The sequence below is a fragment of the Canis lupus genome, chromosome 19, assembly GCF_011100685.1.
Source record: "Canis lupus familiaris isolate Mischka breed German Shepherd chromosome 19, alternate assembly UU_Cfam_GSD_1.0, whole genome shotgun sequence".
Classification (NCBI taxonomy): domain Eukaryota; kingdom Metazoa; phylum Chordata; class Mammalia; order Carnivora; family Canidae; genus Canis; species Canis lupus.
In genome coordinates, this window is record NC_049240.1 from 47689605 (window position 1) to 47715073 (window position 25469).

Below are 25469 nucleotides of genomic sequence, written 5' to 3' on the forward strand. Positions count from 1 at the left end.
CACCTGTACATATCTGGAAAACAACAACAGAGCAAGTGAAAAAACTTGTTTATGTTCGATAAAGGATGCTAGGCGAGCTTAAGAAAGACTTTAACAGAATTACAAATTTAATGCAGGAAGGATTCACAAATAAAAAATCAGCAGGCATTGAAACAACATAACCAACATCATCTTAGAAAACAGTATCATTGACCCATCTTACTCCTAAAATGCATTTTACTGGCCAGCATGTGAGCAAAATTGCAAATTAAAAGGGATGGGAGGAATCCCTGGGTGGCGCGGCGGTTTGGCGCCTGCCTTTGGCCCAGGGCGGGATCCTGGAGACCTGGGATCGAATCCCACGTCAGGCTCCCGGTGCATGGAGCCTGCTTCTCCCTCTGCCTGTGTCTCTGCCTCTCTCTCTCTCTGTGTGTGACTGTCATAAATAAATAAAAAAAAAATATAAAAAAATAAATAAAAAAATTTAAAAAAAATAAAAGGGATGGGAGACTGGCTACAGGGTTGCAAACAACAGGAATCGGTGACTGACAGGGAATGTCTCTGTGGGCAAGGTGCTAGGCCTGTTGGAGGAACAGGATCCCCTGTTAACACAGGCTGTGGATGGCTGACTTGATAGGTGGTGGTCAGTGGGGACATGGAAAGAGACAGAACATAAATATGGGCAGTAAGCAAAAACTCAGCTTACTAATTGAAATCGAAAAAGAAAAAAATCCTGAATGTAAGTAGGACACATGGAAAACACTGTTGAGATTGTCTGGAGTTTGGCAAGAGGAGACTATGCTGATCTGACCAGCCAACTGATGCCACTTTGTTATGGATCGTGTTGTACGGAGAAGGAAGACACCAAGTCTGCAGGGACAGAGGGCTGTGCAGATGCTGGTTTCATCTGGGGCACCTGTGACTGTATATGTTCGAAAATTAGAGAGTTCTTAGAAGAGCAATAATAATGATTAAGGCAATGGAAGAACTGATTTATGAGGACAGATTAAAGGAGCTAAATATGAATAGCCTGGTTAAGTGACAAGTAGAGGGGTACATAATAGGAGTCTCCAAGGGAAGAGAATAATTATTTAGCCGGGTACAAGGGGGGTATAACTAGAAGTAATGAGATGAAATTAAGAATGGGAAAGTTTAAGCTGAATTTCAAGAAAAACTCCCTGACGGTGTAATTTATTAGCTCATGGAATAAATTCCCTATGGAAATGCTATAGTGTAGTGAGGGAAACTTAATAATAGGACTGGACAAAATACCAATAAATAATATAGATAATAATCTGGGACTTCAAAGAAGGTGGTTACATGCTATGCTTTCCTTGCTTAGAATATCTTCCCATATTTTTTCCTTAACAGTCTGTTTATATATAGTCAATTGTTACCCAGATTAAGTGTTTAGGCAGTTAGCTAAATCAAAAAGGAAATATGGGGCAGCCCGGGTGGCTCAGTGGTTTAGCTCCACCTTCAGCCCGGGGCCTTAATCCTGGAGACCCAGGATCGAGTCCCACGTCAGGCTCCCTGCGTGGAGCCGGCTTCTCCCTCTGCCTAAGTCTCTGCCTCTCTCTCTCTCTCTCTCTCTCTCTGTGTGTCTCTCATGAATAAATAAAATCTTAAAAAAAAATAAAAGGAAATATGTCCTTTAGGTGAGGTTGAGTTAAAATCACTTTACTTTTCATACACTCGGCAGTAGTCAGCTGAAATAATTTTTTTACTACTTTGTTCTAGCAGAGCTGGTTGTGAAGCAAGCTGGACAAATGTATTAATATTTCTAAAACAAAACAAAACAAAACAAAACAATCCTCATCTACCATCCCACACAGAGTCTATTCTGATTCTCTGTGCCATGAAACTCATATTTTCATAGACATGTTTAATGTAAACAATTTATTGCCATAATAGAAATCAAAAAACTTTATTCCAGCTTTTCTAAATGTAGCTCTATGGTCAATTACTTCACATCAATACCAAGATCAAATAGGCATAATACTAACAAGCAGTTTGCTTAATAATAGTCACCACACTAATTAACCCATCCAGAACATTCTTAATCAGACACTATTTGTAATGTACAGTTAAGAGAAGCTTGGCAATAAACCGTTCTATGCTAAAAAAGAAAATAATACCTTACTGATGGGGTGAAACTGGCTTTTCTATAGAACTGGACAGAATGTGCTGTCCTGGCATTGACTCAAGAGAGTGAGTATGCAAATAGGCACATGTCTGAACACTTCCTTTCTCTTCCCGAGCTCCAACTCTGGTGGAGGTGTTAATGAGAAGAGAAAAGGTCCTGAGATAAGGAGTGAAGGAGAGAAAAGAGTCGGAAGAAAACCAGTGAGCTGCCTTTTAGAGCTTAAGCCAGATTTGCCTTTTAATAACCCCCCAATTTTTCTTAAAGAAATGCTACTGCCCACCTTACTCGCGGAACATCTTTCCCTGTTTCTGAGTCTCTCAGCTTATCGGAGCCTGTTTTTACTTTCAGAAACATTCTGATTACTGTAATCATTTGCAACCTGTTACTGGCCATGGGGCCCTCCCCCAATTTCTTTCCTAACCAATACCAATCTGTGAAACACAAGTAGAGCCTCCCTACCGCCTCCTCTCCTCGCAAATGCCCTTCCTTCCTCACCACGTCTGTCCTCCAACATGGTTCCAGAGATGCTGCCACAAAACCCCAGGACTGTGCTGGGCAATGTTCCAAGACACAGCTGGTGTAGGTATTTTTGAGACCTAAATTTGCTTCTTCCTGCCACCCCCACATCCAAACACGCAAGCCCTGAGCTGAACCTGTAGTAATGGCCTTATTCAGATCAATCTGGAAACACTAGATTTGAGAGTAGCTTTAAATTATGTTAAGATTGATGGAGAATGCAGGAAATGCTCTGGGTTCTTTAGCTTATTTCTGAAGAAGATGAGAGGCTAGAGTATGTGTAGCTGACTAAGAGAGGTAATCAAAAGGAAGGCGATAAAGAAAAGCAAGTCAAGTAAACTTAGGACATTAGTATGGATTCATGTGTTGCTGAAGAGAATACCGTGGTTGGACACTGCTTACAAATGTCTTTTTGAGAGATTTTTTTTTAAAGTACTTAATATAGTGAGTTCAACCTATAGAATCTCATAAATGCCCACAGAGAAGAGTCCACGAGACAGAGATTATCAATGGTCTTGCTTCTCAAAACAGATCTGGAAGACAGCACGTGAAAAATGATGCAGATTAGCAGATGATTAAAGGAAAAGACAGCATAACCAGTCAAAGATGATTTCAGAGTTGATACAAGGCAGAAGGAGGAGCATGTTAGCAACTGAAATAAGGAAAGTGGCCTGCGTGGGGGGACAGGCAAGAAGAGGGAGCTGAGGAAGCTCGGCCCCTCTCCACACAGCTTGGGCTCGAGGGAGGGCCAGGGTATGGCCATGACGTTGCACAGCTGAGGCTGAAATTTTAACAAGATGTGTTCTGTGTAACACTAGAGAAGGTTCTGTGCGAAAACATGTTTGGTAAATGCTGAGTTAATGAGAGCGAGACATTTGTTTCCTAAAGAACTTCCCAAAGTACGTGCTAGTGTACATTGTAAATATGCGCACTCATTCATTCTTCTGTTTATTCAAAACATATTTATTGAGCACCTATTATGTAATAGGAATATTATGTTCATCGTTTCTCAAACTTAACACTTAAAGAAACAAGGACTCTCCCATCCCCAAGGATATACCTTAAGAATTAATAGGCAACAAAGGATACTCTGGGAAACACCACTGGGGACTCTAGGAGATGGATGGACAGCCAGTCTGGAAGGCCAGCTAGGTGGCGGCGTATTTTACACAGTAGGCATGGCAGGAGTGGAGAAATGCTTTCGCATGAGAAAAGGATGAAACTCAAACCAAAGGCCATATACCAAGGCTACATGTCAGTAGACAAAAGGAAGGTTGAAAGAAATGAGGAGAATCTGGAAAAAAACAAAATGACGGGAGATATGGTTCCAGGCTAATATGGATGACAGCAGAAAAAAATATCATTTGATTTTATCACAGCCATTTCTGTGGATTCTTGGATATAAACCACATTGAGAATTGAGGAGAAAGGAAATAGGAATCAAAGATAAATAACTTTTCCAAACCCAAGTGGGAAGACACATCTAGGCAGTGTAGTGATCTAAGTTCTTGGGTGATTTATAACAAAAACTATTCACTGTTTCCAAACAATGTGCTGGAAATTAATTACAAAATTAACATTTTTAGAATTTAGCCACATAAGCAAATATCAAAGATAATTAAAAAATCATGCTAGCCCACATGTGTCCAATATATTACTTATATGGTAAGCAGATTTATACAAAACTATAAACTATAAAAGTAAAAATCTTGAACTAGCATTCTCATGTGTACACATACATCCCCCCGCCTCCCCCCCCCATATCTCTTGCCTACACTATCTTCACTAAATAAAGGAATCACAAGCAAGGAAATCCATCATAATTAAAACTAGATGTTTGGAGACCACAACATTAAACAGAAAGACAGACTTATGCTTGGTTGGTTGGTTGCAGGACGGCTGCTCTTCTTTCCTGGAGATGGCTAAGGGCTAATACTCATAAAATAGATGGCACATGTCTATGGAGGCTGTTTCAATAAGAAACTCCTGGCGGAACAAAATATGAACAAATTCAAATCACAGACGAGTCAATCATAATCCACATGCACATAGCGCAAATGCTTTGGGGGAACAGCCATCCAACACCACCGTGGCTGGTTAGGCCACGTTGTTTAGATGCTCAGGCTTTGGTGCCTGGACCAGATTTCATCTCTCGCAGTGCAAACTTGCAAAGCCGACGTGGAATATTGACAGCGATCTGTGAGGGGGCACTGGGCGAGAGTGTCTTACTGGAACTATGAAGACTCTGCTCTGTGACAGGATAGAAAAACAGAATCCAGAGACACTAGCTGCAGTTACAATTAACAAGCAAACCCTACTTATTAGCTCGAGAAATGCACGCTGGGACTGAAAGCAAATTTGTGGTCATCACACTGGCCTTGTTAGCTCTGTCTGGCCCCAGAGATGACGCCCTTAGGGAGGACAGAACCTTTACTTATAGGCCAAGCTGCAGCTTCCTCCCCGGGTTGAGGGCCATCATTTTCCAATGACTGTCCCTTCAATAGTTGGGATGTATGGCCATCCTAGGAAAAGATGGTCCTGTGCTCATGAATCTAGTCTTTTTTTTTCCCTTCCCACCACCACTTTCCTGAGAATCTAACACTTTCCACGCACCTTACTTACGCCACTTGACTATATGACCTCTTCTGACAACACAGGTTATGTGGTTAGGATTATTTATTTAACTTAAACAGTTATGCCTCAAGTCCTCATTCTCTCCCGATTTCGGTGTTTGGGATGGTAGACATTGCTAATGTTAACTGCCTACCAGCACAAGCAGTTTGTCTCGTGCAATTTTACAAAATCTCTTGAGAATCAATATACTCCTCTCACAGAAAATTTAAGGCCCTTATAAACGTGAGACGAAAAGCTACCTTGCATGTTGACAGAACAAATGTTTATCAAATTCAGAGCTAGTCTTGTGAGCATATGCATGCTTACTTCTCATGAGCTCCACTCCTCCCAAAACAGAGTTCTCTCGGAACAATAAAACCCTCTAGTTTGCACAAGGTTTACTATAGCAATTCAACACAGGCAGAGCTGTAGGCTAAACTGCCAACGGGGAATCTTTATTCTCCTACCTCCGTTTCGAGCATTCCCCACCCACTGGTGGCTAATTCCCTAAGATATTTATACTGCTTTCTGATTGCCTGGGTCCCCCTGCCATCCCCCACACCTACCACGCATCTCCTGGTAGCCTATATGTTGGAACTAAGCCCCACTTTGGATCCAGCCCTGAATCACGCCCTGCTCTCCACTGTTGGTCTTATTGGAAACGAATCTTAAATTCCCACAATGTCTCTGACTTTCTTTGCTCAACGTCTTGCACCCTTGAAAAAGGGCAGTACCTTAACTCAAGGGAACTTATTACAAATGGGATTGTGAGCCTGTGGTATTTGAAACGAAAGATTATTTTGGGAGGACAGGTGGGGAGAAATCTTTGTGAAGCACCTTAAAGAACTCCACTCAAGCAATGGGCATGTTGGATAGAGAATCCAGGCTGTACAGGCACTTCCTGCATCTGAATTTATTCAAACCATTTAATTTCTCTGAACCTCAGTTTCCTAATCTATAAAATGGAATGGTGTCTGTTTTTGCAGATTTCTTCAGAGGATTGAAAGAGAATTGTGCCGTGTGGAGTTGCTGAGTATATCTAAGTCAGCTTCCCATGCCTTTGCTCATTCAGGTTGATACCCACACTTAAGGAGTCAGTCCTAAGGCCATCTTGGGTAACAACAATTTTCCTAGTAAGTTAGTAAATGAGAAACTGTAATCAATCAACAAGTGTTCATTCGACAAATATTTAAGTTCCTCCTATGTCATATCTGTATTTACAAAGCCTTTAGTGCATATATAGTAACATTTCATACTAACCTTTTTTAGGCTTTTAGTTCCCAAAGTTGTAAATTCTCCAGATCACCTTTAACTTAAACTGTTTACCGGTTCTATTACTAATATGATCTAATTTTTCAATTCAAACTGGGTAACTTGCTCATCATTTGTTTCATTAATAAGTCAGAAGCGAAACTGCAATACCTTCCATCCTTTCACTTTAGTTCATTTAATGATAGTTCATAAAAAATGAAAACTGTAGATCCGAGGTAATCTCTTTGAAGTAGGACGAGGCCATTTCACACGTGCCTAGACTCCACAAGTTCTTTTGTTGGGATTTACCTTGTCGGCAAGTAAACGTTCTCACTACTCTTCTATAGCATCAATAAAGCGTTGAAGGAAATTCTAAAAATGATCTCTAATCACATGTCCTATTCCATGATTTTTTTTTTTTTTTTGAGAAGCCGTTATTTGGAAATTGAAAGCGGGATGGGAAAATGTGTTGATATTAAAGAAAGGATAGCTCTCCTTAAAATAATATAAGAATTCCCTATGGCAATGTTTCCAGTTGGAGACTCTCCTTTCAAACAGGACATCGTTTTATTGGTGTAATGGACTGGATGGCGTTCCCTCAAAATTAGGGACCCTAACTCTTCATGTGACTATGTCTGGAGATAGGGTCTTTAGGAGGTAACAAGGTTTAAATGAGGTCATGATGGGCCCTAATCCAACAGGACTGTGGCCTTCTAAGAAGCAGAAGAGATCTCTCTCTGTCTTTCTCCTTCCATTACCACGTGTGAGGACACAGCCACAAGCAGCTATCTGCAAGCCAGGAAGAGAGTCCTACTCAAAACCAATCATACTGGCACCCTGTTCTCAGGTGTCAAGCTCCCAGAACTGTGAGAAAATACATATCTGATGTTTCAAGCACTCAGTCTATGTGTTTGTTTTTGGCAGCCTGGGATGACCAACACAAATGGATACTGCTGTGGAAAAAGGAGAGAGGGTCAACACTGTGATGTGTGAAACTCTTCCTAAACAGAGTATCAGGAAACCAACGGAGTAGGAGGCACTATATCTATGTTGACAGGCAGTGACAACAAGAGAATATTGTCAAAGAAGAGGGAGCCGACCATCAAAACTGATATAAGAATTTGGAGGATAAAGAGGAGCAAATGTTTGTGAATTTCATTGTGAAGCAGAAAATGTTACTGGTTTATTAAGAATCAAGAAAAGAGGATGGAGTTTTAGAAAAGAAATTTTTCTTAAAAATTTGTTTGGTTGTGAATAAAATGATTTAATCTCTCTAAACCTGGGTTTTCTCATCTGATCAATGAGAATACCACCAGTCGTAGACTTCTCACAGAACAACAAGGATCAAAACAGTCTGTCAAATCTACTGATTATCCTACAGTCCTTATTCATGGGCAAAAGGGCACACTGGGTCGGCAGGCTCTAGGCACATGGTCTGTTTTCAAATTCAGGGCTCTGCTACTTATTAGCTGACCTGGGGAGAGAATTTTTTCTGTAAGTATTAGTCATTTCATCTGTAAAATGTGGATAATAGCATGCTGCCTTTGCAGAGTGATGTTCTCCACGTGGCTTGGCACATAGTAAGAGGTCAGTAAATACTGTTCTTTTTTATTATTGATAACAATGGTGAAGATTATCATAATTGTGTTGTCATGATTACTAAAGAGATACTCAACGTTAAAATTTCTGGTCTCTTGACTCCACTATCATTTCATAGTGAAACCCACTTTCTGAACCAGACTTGTGCTTTTTTTAAGATACATTTTTCTTGTTAACTCTTCCCAGTTACATGTTAGCCACCCATTTAAGGCAGGCATTTTAATATGTTACCTTATTTTCATTTATGTACTAATCATAGATATGTACTCATGCCTAGAGGCACATGAGTTACAAAAAGGCCTAATGTTATAAATCAAACGAATATATTCCCCCCTTTCTATTATTTGTTTGTCATTTTACTTTCTTCCTACCTTTCACTTTTCCTTGTCTTTCCTTTTATTCTTTTCACTTTTCTAACTGAGATTTTCCATTTTCCCCCCTTCTTAAAGCTGCATAAACCAAGAAAGTTAAACCAGGAAATTTAAAACATCAGTTTCCAGGTCTCTGAAGCATGAACAGATGGGCATCAAAAAATCCAGTCCCCCTTTTTTTTTCATTTGCCCATCCACAACCTGAATAAATCAAAATTACCAGCAAATCCAACTTCTAGCACAACCCACTTTTTCCTACCACCACATTAAATGCTATGGCACTAAGTATTGATTCATTTCAAGTTCTGATTCTACTGTTGTTCAATTGTTAAGCCACAGAAACTGACTTTATTCTGAACTGATGCTAGAAGATACAGCTTTGTTAATATTACATGTGAGATGAAGTCTTCAACTGTACAAATTGAGTGTACAAATACCTTCACTTATTTCAGCTTTTCTATACTTTCCAGTATTTCTAAATTTGGAAAACAGGGATAAAAATATAACAGATAGGTAAATTGCTGGGTTATTACTAGAACATAACCAAGGCTTGAAAGCAAAGAAAGGCCATAAATACTCTGTGAAAATACTGAGTGAAAAATATTTAGAGAAGAAACCATTCAATTACCATTAAACAAAGATTGGAGTGCTGAGCAAATAGCCAAGTTGCACTCATGGAACAGATGATGTGGTAGGTGCTCTGATCATGGGAAGAATAGGTGTTAGGATGATAGAAACCCAGTCATGGAGATGGGGTTAGTGCCAAGGAAGGTTCTGTAGAGAAGGTGGTCTTTCAGCTGAGGGTTGGTGGTGACTGGAAGCTAGCTAGCGGAGGTAGTGAGAGGTGGGCTGCACTAAGAGCAATAGAACGTGCAAAGGGCCAGGGGAGGGAGGATGGGGAAGGGGGGTGGCATGGTACAGGCATAAAAAGCAAAATACTCAATCAGAGTATTGATTGAGGTTGAATAGGAATTAAGGTGGGTGAGGGGAGGGACAAAAATGAGGTCCAAGGTATAACCAGGGGAAGGCTTTTTTGCCCTTAATAATATGAGGCAAGTGGTTTGTGGCCATTTAAGGCTGAGTTGGGGCTGAATAAATGCTCTGTTGCAGTGTGAAGAATGGATTGGGGACAGCACGGCAGAGCAAATACCAATTTTAAATCCCTCTTGCCTTTTGAATCTCCACCAAAATAATGGTATGGGAATTTTTTAAAAAGACCTTGACTTTCAAAGAAGAGGTAAATTGAGAAAGATGACAATAGGAAAGAAATGTCAACTAAATTTCAGAAGATAAAAAGCAGACGGACGAGTGGTTTTTGAGCAGAGAGGAGGAGGGAGGACATGTCCATGCGTGCAGATGATTTTGCTTGTGCATGCAATGTTAGCCAAGAAGCAGCAGTTCATTTGTTCCAGAGAAACTCCAAAGGCTCAGGTATCGGACATATCAGGTACCTTTGGAGGTGCAGATATAGAGCAGAACTGAAACCAGAACTGGTAGCAATTCTATATGATGTAACACAAACCCCTCTGATAACTTCCCTGAGCCCACTGCAGCCAGGCAGCTACCTCTGGTCTCCCCTCTACCCCTACCTCCCATTCCTCACCTCAACAGCAGAAAGGAGGCTTCCTTATCAGAAGGGCTAAGCCCCAGAGACCAGGTAAGGCTAAAGGCAAGGATGAGGGAAATTAAGGGAAAGAATACCAATTTATTGGTGATGCCTCTCTAAAGCCCTTCTCGAACCATTTGGCTCTCAGACAGCAATAGATTCCCCATGTAGGCGATTGGAGGAACCTTTCTCTGGAAACTTACTGGACTGACCTGTCGCCAGTGACATGTGGGGATGCCAAAGCAAAACAAGTGAATCCCCTGTTTGCTCATTCTATGAAAAAGGTTACTAGTCCATGAGCCCTGTCTCTGAAATACTAAATATCTTTCAGGGTCTTACTCTCAAATAGGAATGGAGATCCAGGGACCATGAGACTTTTGAGGAAAAAACTGTTCACATGAAATAAATATGACCAAGCAAACAAGTACAGAAAAAGGAACTTGAAAGAAATGGAGACAAAGGGAAGAACAGAAGAAAATTAAAAAAAAAAACAACCCTATAATATCCACACTGATAAAATAAGATTTCTGCATTCATGGTGAGAAAAACAGAGCGTAATAACAAAGGACATTCAAGAACAAAGATGACTGCTTGCAACCAAAAATACTGTAATTGAAAAAGAATCATTAGATGAATTGGAAGATAAGGTCGAGAAAATTTTACAGAAAGCAGAAAACCCAAAATGGAAAGAATGAAGTAGAGGAAGAGATAACAAAATGAAGCCCATCTAAGTTTCAATATTGATGAATAGGAGTTGAAGAAAATGAAGATGTGGAAAATCACAGGGGGGGGAGGTGAAAATCAAAGAAACCACATAAGAAAATTCCTTGTGCTGAAGGGAATGAGTGACCAGCAAAAGAAAGGAACAAAGATCCAGTCCAAGCAGAATTTTGGAATTTAGGAGTACCAGCAGTGAAAAAGAAAGTGTAATGCCTTTTGAGAGAGCAAACAGGGAGAGTCACATGCACGCAATCAGAAATAGACGGGACTTCTCAACAGGAAGTTTGAAAAGTAGAAAACAATAGACCATTACTTCAAGCTCAAGAGGAAAATGATTTTCAATGAAAGCTCAAAACTCAAATATCAATCAAATGTGAGACAAGATAAAGTCATTTTCACACACGTGAATTCTTAAGAAATTGTAGTTCCCATGTATATGCCTTGTGGTAGATACACCACACTTAAAGGGGAAAGAAAATGAAGAGAGAGACACGGGATCAAGGAAATAGTTGACTCAAGGGCCCAGAGAATGGAGGCCTCCAGGATGGAGGTATCCAATGAATAAAAAAATGGAAAAGATGGGTTTCTTGATGTGACTCACTGTAACAAAATGATGACTCAATGACAGCAACAGAGCTTAGGAATGAGTTTGTGATAGAGACAGACACCGGGCAGATACAGCCAAGCAATAATCAGCTTCAGGAAAAAGTGAAGAGTTGCTCAAGGAAGGAAACCTAATCACGGAATACAATGATGCTCAGCAGGGAACGTTTTTTACATAGCAATAATGCTATAAACACAGAATATTTAATTATCCAAAAGTTGAGATATAGCCACATTGGAAGGATAGGGTGAGGGAAAGCCTGTATGTGCACACGCACACTCAGACTGTGAGAGAGCTAAGTCACTTCTACTGGTAGGAAGTAAATAGATAAATATCTATGTTAAAAATCAAGAAATCGTAAGACCAGAAAAAATTAAACATTTTGTCAGTGGCAGTGCCTCTGTGGGTGGGAGAGCTTAGGAGTAGGGAAGGACTGGGGAAAGGGATTTTGCTTTGTATTATAGACTTTTTTGTACTCTCTGACCTTTTAAAGCTAAGCCTATGTATTACCTTGAGAATTAATGATTTTAATAATCTCTGGAAATTTCTTGCCCAAATCTCTTTGAATATTGCCTCTAACACTTTCTCTAATTTTTCCTTCTGGAAGTCCTATTAGACATGTGTTGGATTCTTATCCTTTTAGTCCTTAAGATCTAGCTTCTAGGTCACTAAGTCTCCCTTTATACACATCTAATACTTAACATCTCCACTGAGTTCACTTTAATGAATGTATTAAAATTCTACTTAATCCTTTAAAAATATGCATTAATTTTTAAAGCATCTTGTATTTCTCATGTTCTAAATTTATTTTTATGCTACTGTTTTAAAAACTTACTTTTTGCTTTCTATCCAGGAGTTTCAGTATTTGAAGTTATTAAGGGCCTCATCCCACAGTCAATTGTTAAGAGCCAGCTTCTGACTTGCTAAACTGTAACAGATATTGGACAGGAAATATCAGAAAAGAAAGTTTTGAGGAGAGGTGGGGATGACAGATGTAGATCTTGATCACTCTGCCTGGGAAGTGCTATAGATTCACCAAAGTGAGACAAGGAGAGAGAGTTTTGTACCTAAGTTTTATGCTTCCTTAAAAACTCAACAGTTTTCTAAATTTTAAGACATTTAATTAAACTGTAAGGTAATCAGCAGGTATTTATGGAGTGCCCACTCAAACTAAAATCTCTGCTGTTTTAAGAAAAACCAGACATTTTAACATATGATTGAATTTTCTCTCTTCCAGGTTTTTTTTTGGGGGGGGGGGGTGGGGGGGGAAGAAGGGGAGAAAGAGGAAGGGAGAGAATCTAAGCAGGATCCAGGTCCCCTGCAGAGCCGGAGGCAGGTGGGGCTTGATCTCACAAACCAGAGATCATGACGTGAGCCATGACCTGAGCTGAAATCGAGAGTCCAGAGGAGCCACCCAGGCACCCCTCCCTCTTACAAGCTTTTTAAAGAGATAGTACATTGGTTGTTGAAGGATCACAACAATCCATGGTCATCCTTCAGGATATGCTGAACGTTATTTTGAGTTTCAACATTAGCTGCAGAAAAGGTTTTCACTTTGCATCTTGAAACAGCTTTTCCTTGAATGATGGGCTCATGAATATGGGCAAGTGTTTTCAAGAGAGAATTATACACAGTCACAGTTTGTATTTTTGTGGGTCATAAACACAGATGTGCAAACATCTCCTTTAATACTAAATCGGATGCAAGTGGAAATTGTATGCTTTTAACCATAAATATTAATAATAACAAACATCCTGGGAAAAGTAACCATTCAATGGAGTTCTCGTATAAAACAACAACAACAAAAAATCTTGTCATCTTAAAAATGTACCTAATTCCATAATTTAGCTGTATCGAGGGTGTCTGCATCTTGTTAGGTTGGGCTATGTTAAAGTATTACATACTACCTGAGCTGTCAATATGTGCCCTAGTTTATACACATTTAACATTTTAATAATATATGCCATGGCATAACCAAGTTCTCAGGGAGTCAAAGCCAGATTATTCTAGAACTGAAGTTTAGGAGTACAGATAGCAAATGGCCAGATGGCCCTGCAGCAATATCTGCTGAAGGCCATTTAAAACCAATCCATGGGTAGTAGATGTATTCCAGCAGAGAATTATAGACAACCAACCAAGAGATACTAAAGTCCTACTACAACACTATCTTTGTTAAGCCAGAAATAACATTTTGATTTTATAGAACTGGAGTTCAAACAAATCTTATTCTTTACTCCCTGTAGTAAATAAATGAGCAAAATCAACTCTACTGGCTCACAGGTTTATGGCCCACAGTAGATGTTCAATACGTACTTGCTGAATGAATGACTGCCTTGGTACAAGGAAGTGGAAAGGGTTATGCATACACAATTTTATGCTTTTCTGGGCCCTGATTGTTTTCGTATACTGATGTGTGGTTTGGATGTTTGAGTATGTTTTATTTAGGTGGTTTGCATATGTGAAGTAGGAAGAGGTAAGGTTGGTTGAAGGGTAATTATTTCTTGATGGAAGAATATAAAAAGTATAAACAGATCAGCTATTGCCTAAGCAAACTCAGCTCTTCGTTCCTGATCTACAATGCAAATAGTATACAAAATAAGGTTTCATTAAAGAGTGACTGTCACATCAATAGGAAAGAGAATGAAGACCTGCTATGCAGTATTATTAGATATATTGAATTTGTTGTCACCAAGATCAACAAAATACTGCTTCGAAGGCCGACACACCGTGACACAGAAATGGCTTTGCAATACAGAACGCTTCTCTGATACAATTTTTTTTTTCATATTATTGTAATGGAGTTATATCTCTAGAAGAAATGAGTATCAATTTATTGATGGCTTGGGTCACTATTAAAAAAATAATAAACTAATGAGAAGGTATCTGTGATAAATAATGATACACTTTGGGAAAAAAAATAGAAACTTTTAAATCACGTGATATGTTCACAACATAAATAATTCTACGTCACATGGTGTAAAATGGGACTTTTCCTATTATTTTCCTATTTCAGCTGAGGTCCTAACCTTGAGGATTAAGATCTACCAATGCCAAAAGGAAGTGTGAAACACACCTCTACAGGACTTGCTAAAGGTGGATATACTGGTCCCATGACTCTTACTCATCACTCTCTAACAGCCTAAATATGAGGAGGAAATTCACTGGTGTAGCTGGACTCCATGAGAATTCCTCGTAGAGATTTGGGATGTTTGCCAGAAGGGACGTTGGCATCTCTTTCCCCAAACTGGATGACTTCCAAGCTGCTGAAACTCAAAATCTTGCCACCTCCACCTGCTCCTAGAACAGAGCTGAGAAGTATTCTCGGGAGAACCTACTGCATATGGGGCATAGATCCTGACAATAGCCCTGATGTCAGGATTCTGAAGGTTGGAAGCTGAGTGAAGTCCACACGGCAGGGCAAGGAGATTGGGCAGCAATGAAAGAAGCCTCCATTTTTACCAGTTGAATAGGAGACGATACTTGATTCCCTCCCACGGCATGTTCCTAGTGGAGGTTAGTCATGCATGCACCATATTGAAAGGTCTATGCTTAAGGAGGTTGATGTCAGGGTAAGGGACATACCCGTATGTCAGGATCTGAGAGAAGGAAATGATAAGAGGTCACCCAGAGAGGGTTTCATCCATGCTGGGGAATCCCTCTGTGTATGAGGTCTTCCCAAGAAGGCCTCAAAAGAACATACCTCTGCACCACACAGAAGAGCTGGTTTTGCCTATTGCATTTGCCTATTCACCCAAGAGAGACCCTCCAACAGCACCAGCTATTTAACAAGCCCTCCTCTCTTTTGCTCCAGCCCTTCCTCTTAGTCTAGAGCCTGCTGCAGGAGCTCGAGGGGAGGACAGGAGGCAAGAAAGGAAGTGCATGTAACTGCTTTATTGAGCAGGCTGCGCTCAGTGGATATAATAAGGGACTAGTTTTATTCTCCCCTTTTGCTACTGCCTTCGGACACATCTCAGATCTCCTTTCTCTTCCTGTTGGTGACAGCTTTGGCAGACACCTTGGCTTTCTGGCTTATGATTATTTTCTTCTGGTACTGTTAGCATTTCTTTTATTTCCCCCTCCTGTGTTACAATCTAGGAATAGAAAATGCCTTTTAAAACATGACACTAAAGGTAGAAACCCTAAAAGCAAAGAGCAGGTTCCTCTGTGTAAAAATAAGATGTTTTAACATACCTAATGCTTCATAAATACAACTGAAGGGCAGCATGCCAAAGGGAAGAAAATATTTGAAACCTATACAACAAATGAAGAGTTCATCAGTTAACCCTTAGCAATCAGTGGGGCTGGCTGGCAGGCAATCCCAGGTTCAATGAAGTCTGCTACTATGGGGCCTGGGAGCTGTGTGATCCAGGCAATTCATTTCGCATCTCCGAGCTTTAGTATTCTCAGCTTCGAAGGGAGGCCAATACCATTACCTACATCAGTGGGCTGTGGGGGAGAATTAAATAAACTAATTTGTGTACACCACTTAGCACAGTGTTCAGCAAAGAGTATGCACTCAAATAAACATCAGTTTTGTATCTTCATCACCATCATTAAATCTCCAAGTGGCTAGCTATGGGTAGTAAAAATCAATTTATAAGCATTCTTCCTCTTTATTTTTGTCTGCATTGCCATGGTTTTCCACAATGAGCATGTGTTACTTCGGTGGGGAAAATACACAAACTATTTCAATTAAAAAAATAAGAATAAAGGCATGTGTGAGCCTCTGCCAACTTTACAAAGTAGAGCAAGGCAGCTGCGTGTTTCTCACTTGGACTAGAGTTGGTCATCCTATTTAGTTTGTTATAAAGAATGTCCCTCAATTACCGAATAGGGAAAATGGTTGTCTTCCAACATAGGCAAGAACCATCTGGTCATTCATTGATAGAAATAAATATCTGAACACGAATTATGTTTCCACTGATCAGTATATATACACACAAGACACGAGAAAGGCATAATAAAAGCTTCAGAAAACATTCACAGGAATAGAACCAAACAATTTGTATCACAGCTTTGTGCCATGTTGTCACATCAGGTTTTACTTGTTTATCATATCACTTCATTTACTCTAATGAAAAATTACTCCTAGGACTCAGTTTCCTTTACTGGCATCACCGTTCATTCTGGGCACCAATTTATAAAAATAAGGCAAGGGGAAAGATACTGATGTCATTGTCAGAAGAAGCAAAACCACATGAGAGGCCCTGGCTCTGGTGCTCATTTGGGTTAGATCGAAAGAAGAGGGGAAGAAGTTCTGGGGTGTATGTGTCACAGTATTTGAAATGGCTGCCCTCCACAAACAAGCCCAATTTACAAGAGAAGAACATATAAGGTAGAAGGGGGTTTCAATTTTTAAACTATGTTACTAAGTACACATTTGCTTCTAAACTTTAAAGCAGTGCTGAATCCCATTTGGACAGAGTTATAGCATTGCTTTAAACACACACGCACAGCCCGACACACATACACCATGGAGGTAATCCAGTTACTCCTGCAGCGCAGATGTGCACAAGAATGCTCTAAGTGATTAAGATAGGGCTTTAAAGTTAGTTAATTAGAAACATCTCCCTTTGTATGATCAACACTGATACTAGCTTTGAGTCCTGATTGGCTAAATTTAAATTTAAATTTTAAGATGCATGAAACACTCTTTGGACCTGCTCTGGTGTTAAACTGTCTTAGAGTAAGTAAGGGCCTTCAGTATCCAAAGTTCTCTGGTCAGAACCAACATTTTAAACAACAGAATTCTGCTCATCTGATATGATTAAGCTGAGCTTCTCATAAATAGCATGTATCCTTTCTTGGAGGGAAAGATAACAAAATCCTAAGTGTAACATTTTAAAACCTATCTTGATAGGAAGAAATTACTGTCATTATAACAAACACGACACTGCTGTTCCCTCATTATTGGCATGATCCTTTTAAAAAAGGCCATAGGACCACTGAGAGGGTAAATTATAATAATTTATAGGAACCCCTTCAGCATAGTGCTTGGCACAAGTGGTTGCTTAATAAAGTTTCAGTTTCACAGAAATGAAGGTGATTGCTGCTAGAAAAGTGAACCTAAACAGTTATAAGAAGCATGTACTTATTTTTAAGTTCAAATTTTATTTTCACAAGACTTAACAAATATCAAACTCCCAATCTACATGTTATATAGGGGAAAAAAAACCATTTCTGCCTTTGGAGATTTTAAAGTTAGAGTCGCACGAAGGGCTCAAAGGTCAAATGAGGCTGCTTCCTATTGGCCTCACATTCCTTGACCCAAAGCCATATCCACAAAAGGTCACTCCCAGTCTCTTGGGATCATGTTGACAAGACCATTCATTCACAGATTAGCAGAACAATCCAACTTCCTTGGTTTATTAAAGAATGGATCAGTTTAGGTCATCTTCTGACAAATACATATTACTCTTCTATCGGAAAACAATATGGATGTATTCTTTGAAAGAGATACACTTGATCATTTCTGCCTGGTAGGACTAAAGCTGCTGGTGTTAATGGCAAAGACATTTGTGTGCAAAACTGTGGACTTTCGATCTTGTTTTATTTGTATTTTGTTCATGACTCCAGAGAAGTGGATAACAATGCCAACTAAATTTTGTTCTCACTGAAGTGTCACATAGATCCTAGAAACAGAGTTGGGAGGGAAGGTAGGATACGTGAGTAAAAATCCTTCATTAGAAGGGGGACTGTTGCAAGGCACTTTTAGAAGCAAACTGTCTGGGACTCAAATTTCAGGGTAATCACCTCTCAGGTAAGTAGCCCTGGGCCAACAAGATAACCATTGTTGTTTCACTTATTAAATGGGAGCAACTTCTTAGGGTTATTTTAAGGATTAGCTGAAATGGTATATGAATGATTGATGCAGAGCAGAGACTATATATTGGTAAGTCCATCTCACACCAAGGCAACTTGCTCCAGAAAGAAAACAAAACAAACTTGCTTAGACTAGATATGCCGGTTACGGATGTTTTGGGTGCCATAATTGGAGAGAGTCTCCCAGAAAAGTTCCAGAACTAGTTGATGAATTCAGATCTTTTCTTCTTTGTTTGTTTGTTTGAAATTTCTGCTCTAAATAGCTACCACTGAATCCTTCACCTTGCACTGGTGGCTATCAGTGGCATTACTGGTATAAAAACTTCCCAGATACCAGAGTAGTGAGGATGGTAAACTATGATGACAACAACCCTCCATCCCTTATCATATCTTCTCGTCTTTCTATTATTTTTGATTGGCGTAGCTGCATAAGGCACTCAAAGAAAACCATGAAGATACAGGAAAAAAGCTGTTGGAGAAATATGTTTTAAGCTAGATGTTAAGTGCAGAGATTTGAGGATAAGCTAATAAAAAACATGGTAGCAAGCTCAGAAAGAGGGAGGTGATGAACAGGAAAGAGTCTCATACCTAGGCAGCAATATCAAAATTTTCACTTTTTTCTTCCCAAAGATTCTACTTATTTATTCACGAGAAACACAGAAAGAGAGGCAGAGACATAGGCAGAGGGAGAAATAGGCTTCCCGCAGGGAGCCTGATGCAGGCGGGAATTGATCCCAGGATCCTGAGATCATGACCTGAGCCAAAGGCAGACAACCACTGAGCCCCCCAGATGCCCCTCAAAACTTTCACTCCTAAGAATGTTTTCCCCTCTTTAGCTTCTTCTTAGTCAAAATACTATCTAGTAATAGCTTATACTCAAGTACTGAATAGTTTTGAACAGGTAGGCAGATATTAAGGGCCTACTGTGGTACTGCCCATGCTTAACTAAAAAGGCTATTTCTTCCATATGTCATAGAAAGAAAGTTGTTGGAAATATTGTGTCTTTTGGCACAACTTTTTGGGATTCTTTTCATTATTCTTTATCTGTATATGGTCACACAGGCAAACTGCAAAAGTAATTCAATGTTATTGTGGGATAAAATTAAAATTTTATTGAAGAGTGGTCTCTGTAAAAATAGTAATGCACTCATCAGTTTTTCAAAACCAGTTAGAATTATGGGAATCAACTGGTTGAAAAAGTTGTCTAGAGTAGACTTTGTATGATGTTCACAGAAATAGATATTATCTTTCACAACAATAAAATCTACCCATAATGCCTTTTTAAAAGAATTTCTCTACAACTAGAAAAACACGATGGAATAGTTCTTTGTAACTATTTGTAGTATAGTTCTTTGTAACTATTTGTACTATTTCTCCTTTGTAACAGGAGAAAGTCTAAATAATATTCAATACATAAATCATGTGTCATATTACCTCCAAATCACTAATTATTAACCTGGAGACTGTGAATGGTCTTCAGGGAGTCTTTGAAGCCCCTGTAATTATATGGAAAAATTGTGCGTGTGTGTATGTGTGTGTGTGTGTGTGTGTTACCTACTTGCCTGTTTCTGAAGACTAGAGTATGTTAAGTTCACCTGACTTCTAAAGGGATTTATAATACCCTCCTAGGTTGAGAGTTTCTTCATTCCTAAATATATTTTATATGACTGCTCTTTGTTAGACTCTATGCTAAGCATGGGAACACCCTGAAGATGCAATGCTTGACCTCTCCTCTATATCTTAGAGTCTAGCAATTGTTGTGAATAGGGAAGGGGGATGGAATCATTAATCTTATCATCCTGCTAACTACTTTTCTCTCCTAATTCAACCCCATCCCATCGATTCTTCTTCCCTAGAACTCACACTCTCCTTGGGACAAATTCTCCATCATATATAATCCATATTGAATTCCACCACTGCACCTCCACTGATGTTATTCAATCAAATTGAGGTGCCCTCTACTATCTTCAAAGGTTAGTTCAAGACCAACCTTCCTCAAGATGCTTTTTCTGAGACTCTAGAATGTTGATGATTACATATGTGCTCTGCTGCTTTCCCGTAACTTCATTTCCCCTTCTGAACTAAAAGTAAGCTCTAGAAGGTAGGAATCATATCTTCCAGGCAGTATTTTTGTTTGTGTTCCTGCCTTGGTTGAGTCTACTCTAGATGCTAGTTTGTTTCCTGCTAGAGAAGATGAATAGACCTTAGGACATCTCTCTGACCTAGATTATAACGGAAGCACAAAAAGATCTTAGAAGGGAATCCGAAAGAAAAAGATGTTAAGAAAAGAGAGGAAAATGAATGAAAAGAGAAGAGTCAGCAAAAGAATACATGCCAAGAGAGACAGGAAGACAAGTGTGCAATTGGAAGTACACCAAAGGTGCTGGGCTCTCCGTGGAGGGTGATTGCAGATATACCACAAAGCTCTAGGAGTATTCTCAGACCTTAGGAGGTAGGCACAATGCTGTTACTAATTGCAGGCAGAAAAGAATCCTCATGGAACTTGTTCATGGCTGTGAACAAAGCTGTAGCCAAGCTAAGTAAGAGGCACGTTGTCTTCCTACAGCATGAATCTTAGTAGGAGATGGAGCCTGCCAAGATTCATAAAATGTACCCACTTCTGTTCAATGCAGTGGGAATGAATGCTACTGCCAGACAAAGTTCATAATGCTGTGATTCTTAATGAGGATGCAAATCAGAAGTTTTAAAGCACTCGGGGAGTTTTAAATATCTAGGACCCACTCCCAACAACTCTGATTCAACTGATTTGGGATAGTCCCTGGGCACTGGTATTTGTTTATACCAGGTGATTCTTATGTGCCACCAGAAGGGAGAACTACTGTAACCGCCATCTAGGAAGAAAATTCAAGGACTTGGGGAGGAGGGTATAGTTGTAGGGAGGATGGGGGAGGGGTGGTATTGATGAGTGGTGGTTATCTCTTCTTTAAAGGAAAGGTTATAACCCTAAAAGCAAAAGTGAGATATAAGGAGCAAACAGGTGGCCACATGGACAGTGCTAAGAGTTGGTTTTATGAACTCCAACAAAGGAAAGAATACATTAGGAAAGTGTTTTACATGAAGGTAGGAAAGACTATCTTTCATTTCCCAGTATCATCAAGAAGCCTCTAAGCTAAATTTTGGACAGGGAAGAGGGAGGAAAATGCTCAGAGACAATCATAAAACTGGAAACCATGGGGGATAAAACAAAGGAGCAAGCGGTAAACATGCCCAGACAATTTCAGGGAAAAAAAAGGGAAACCGACTAGGATGAAAACTTTGCGACTATGAGGTCTGTATGCCAACACACAAGGTTGAACGAGATTGATTTAACTTGGAATTTTTATGCAGGACGGTATGCTCTTAAAGGGTATGATTCACTTCTAAGGTACTGCAAGGGAACAGGCAAAGGCAAGCAGGTACTAACTACGGAGCAAGTACTAACTGTTGACTCCCTGCTGCCCAGGAAGGCCACGCGGGTGGTGAGCACTGCTTTTACTTTCCTGTCTCGATGCCCATTCTGCTCCTCATGGGACACCAGGTTCCCTGCCCTGGCCATGGCCACACTGAGGGATAAGCCTGAAGCCCAAGCCAAGGTGGATGTGTTCTGTGAAGACTGTATACCAAGACAGAGAACCTGTAGGGAGAACCTTATCTCCCCAAGACTTCTGAGTTGGATGCATTTTTTTTTTTTTTTGAGAGGGAGGGAGGAGAGAGAGAGAGAGAGAGAGAGAGAATGAATGCAGGAGGGGGCAGAGGGAGAGAGAGAATCTCAAGTAGGCTCCACATGGAACCTGACATGGGACCCAATCTCACAACCTTGAGATCATGACCTGAGCTGAAATCAAGAGCCAGACACTGGGGACCCCTGGGTGGCTCAGTGGTTTAGCGTCTGCCTTCGGTTCAGGGCGTGATCCTGGAGTCCCGGGATGGAGTCCTGCATCAGGCTCCCTGCGTGGAACCTGCTTCTCCCTCTGCCTGTTTCTCTGCCTCTCTCTCTCTCTCTCTCTCATGAATAAATAAAATCTTTTTTTTTTTTATAAATAAAATCCTAAAAAAAAAAAAAAAAAGAGCCAGAGACTTAACTGATCAAGCCACCTAGGCGCCCCTGAAGTGGATGCATTTTTTAAAGGAGCCAACTCTCCATGAAGCCAACCTGAGCAATCTGAAGGCCCCACTGGACATCCCAGTGCCTGATCCAGTCAAGAAGAACGAGAAGGCTGAGTGGAAGAAACAGCAGATGAGAGAAAACAAAGATGAACAGAAGAAAGGGGAAGATGAAGACAAAGGTCCTCGCAGTGGCCCCGGGAACTAAGATAAGATTGTGGTCCCTGTTTAATGTCTAAAGCCTGAGATCAAGGATGTCATGGAGCAGCTCAATCTGGTCACCACCTGGTTGCAGCTACAGATACCTCAGATCGAGGATGGGAATAATTTTGGAGTGGCTGTCCAGGGAAAGTGTGTGTGCACACCTTCGCACTAAGCTGGAAGGCTTCCACACCCACATCTCCAAGTACTTCTCTAAGGGGGCCGATGCTGTTACCAAGGCAGTCAAGCAGCCCCATGTGGGTGACTACTGGCAGCTGGTGCACAAGCTCTGCATGAGGCAGAGTCCTGGGACATTGGGTTGATGATCATGGAGATCCATAATGCTTATGCTGTGTTATATGACATCATCCTGAAAAGCTTTGGGAAGCTCAGGAAGCCCAAGGGAGAAAGAAAAAGAACAATCTATTGAGAATCTCCTCTTATTCTGCAATGGGCGTGCAAAGACCTTCCTATCTTTTACACAGCACTCTAGACTTTCCCCCACCTTCAGCCTGTTGGTTTCTCCCTCTCCTTGCCTCTGAGGCACTATAGTCATATCATTGCTCTTAAAAGAGAGAGAGAGAGAGAGAGAGAGAGAGAGAGAGAGAGAGAGAGAGAGAGAATGCAAGCATTGAAGTATTAGGATTCTGGGTTCAAATCCTGGGCTTTTCACTTATGATGGTGCAGCTTTTGGCAAGCAAGTTACTTTACTTCCCCAAGCCTTGATGTCTTCATAGTTAAAATGGAGAGGATTATATCTCCACCATAAGAATTACTGTTAGTATATTTTGTATCAAATGAAGTCATAGCGAGCAATAACCTAGTATGGAATGTGGCACATAGCAATCACTTAATAAATACTAGCTTTTTAATATTAGTGCTATTATTAAGAGCAAGTCCTGGCCTAAAGGAAAGCTTCATCCAAGAGAAAAAGATTTGCTCAAAGTAGAGAGCTACGTACATTACCAGGACCGTAATAATTGTCTTGTAGATTATAAACATGCATATGTGTATGTGTGTCTATATTTCTTATTGTAAGTGCACTCCTGACTGCCAGGCCAGGTAGAGGGCACGGTTTGGTAAGAGAGACTACAGAACAGGCACAGAAGTAACAGGAAGTAGTGGGGGACTTCAACCATGAGGACACCATCTGGAAGGCTTGCTTGGCAAAAACACAATATTGGATACATTCTTGACTCACTTTGCTAAGAGTTTAAGCTCTAAAAAGGCAGATGAAGCAAGTAGGGAAACTACTTTTCTGGACTTAAATCAGACAATTAGAGATGGAGGGGTGAGGAGGGGATGTGGAAATGATCAGGAACTTGAAAGAAAGCAGCCACTTAGCAGCATGAAACTCTTAGCAACAGAGGAAAAATATGGAGAGTAAATAGAATTTGGTATACGCAAATCTGAGAACAGATAGGTATTATCCCCCGGGAAAGATGGCGTGGGAAGTGCGGTATGAGTGCAGACCATGTGCATGCAGAACAAAGCTAAGAAGAGAAGGTCTTCGAACCCCCGGGGTCCTACAGTCAGGGAGTCTACCCGTTTTCTGCTGCTTGTTCCTTGTTCAAGAGGGTAGCATTGGGGTGAATGGCTATACTGAGGAAATCTCATTTTGGATCTTTCTACAGTAAATTGTATGAACAATGACCACTAGGTACCCACCAATGAAAGAGTCTAGGATTAGTCTTTTGATCCCTTACCAAGTGAGAACAGAGGCCTGGACATAGCAACGCCAGTCTGGCTTCTGGGCTTTCGATCCCCTCGCCCCAGCGAGGCTGGGTGTTTCATCCGCATGCACACACAGCACCGCACACCACTGCCTGGTGTGCCAGCCTCTAAGCTCCAAGGGTGATTCTATTCTGCTCATTTTTGTAGTGTGGCCCCTGGAACTGAAACAGTTAATCGTTTGTTTTCAAGTTGTTATTCGGAGACTTGTGGCCTGTGTCTTAGGCCACACTTTCTAGTTAAGGTTGCAAGACCATGAGAGATGCTGGTTGCTGGATGCCGTGCTCAGCTTGAGATCCCATCTCCTCCAAAAATTCTATGTGGAAATGGAAAAATAGCCCGACTAGTTTAATTGAGGTTGCTGATGATCCTCATTCCACCCTCCCGAAAGTACTATGCTTCATGTTTAAGGGGAGTTCAATTAAAGTCAATGTTATTCTCCGGGTTCCTGTTTTTCCTTTAAATTACCTGGTGCCAGAGCCACTGTTTTGTTTTGTTCTGTTTCATTTTTGTTTGAAGGGGAGGGAGTTGGAAATGACCACTTCAGTGACAGCCTGAAACAAATTCCCTTTTCTTGAGGTTGGTCTCTCAAGTACTTTCCCAACGTTCACTGACAAGGAAATTTATTCATTCTGATGTATAGCTTAGCCATAGCCTCTAGTCATCCGTAATAATAGATAGCACTGCAACCCTCAACAGAAATGGTTTTTAAGCTCCAATATAACAAAAATATTCTATACTTCTTAAAAGCACACATGAAATGGCTTTCATTTTCTTATTCAACAGATTATATACCTTAAAAATGCATTACATTTTAATCGCTGTTACAATTTAAATTTATAAAAAGGCTATAGCTATTTTATAATAAGAAACAATCACCAGTGAGTATCTATACGTCAAATGCAAAGAACATAATGGTTATCAATCCACAAGGGAACTTAATTTAAGTTAACACTTGACAGATGTTTAGAACCTTTGAGGCACATATCTGTCAAGTTTCAAAGAGGCCAATAATAATGGTGTAAGAAAAGTTTAAACATTTTCTTCATCAGAGCAGTTTCGAGAGAAGTATCAGCTTATAATCTAGTTAGAAATATTCCTCAACAAAATATGACATCAATTTAACTAGAGAATATTTATTCTGAAAATTCAGGTCCTTTTCCATCCATTCCAGAAAGTCTAATGTAGATTTGCTAAATGAAGCTG

At 40.3% G+C, this 25469-nt stretch overlaps 1 protein-coding gene and 1 pseudogene across 14 annotated transcripts in view; one reads left to right on the forward strand and one right to left on the reverse strand.

The window, feature by feature from the left end:
- Positions 1-25469, reverse strand: part of GTDC1 (glycosyltransferase like domain containing 1) — a 392925-nt gene that overhangs the window by 72759 nt on the left and 294697 nt on the right. The window lies entirely within an intron of this gene.
- On the forward strand, positions 21782-22962 carry LOC102155824 (annotated as a pseudogene).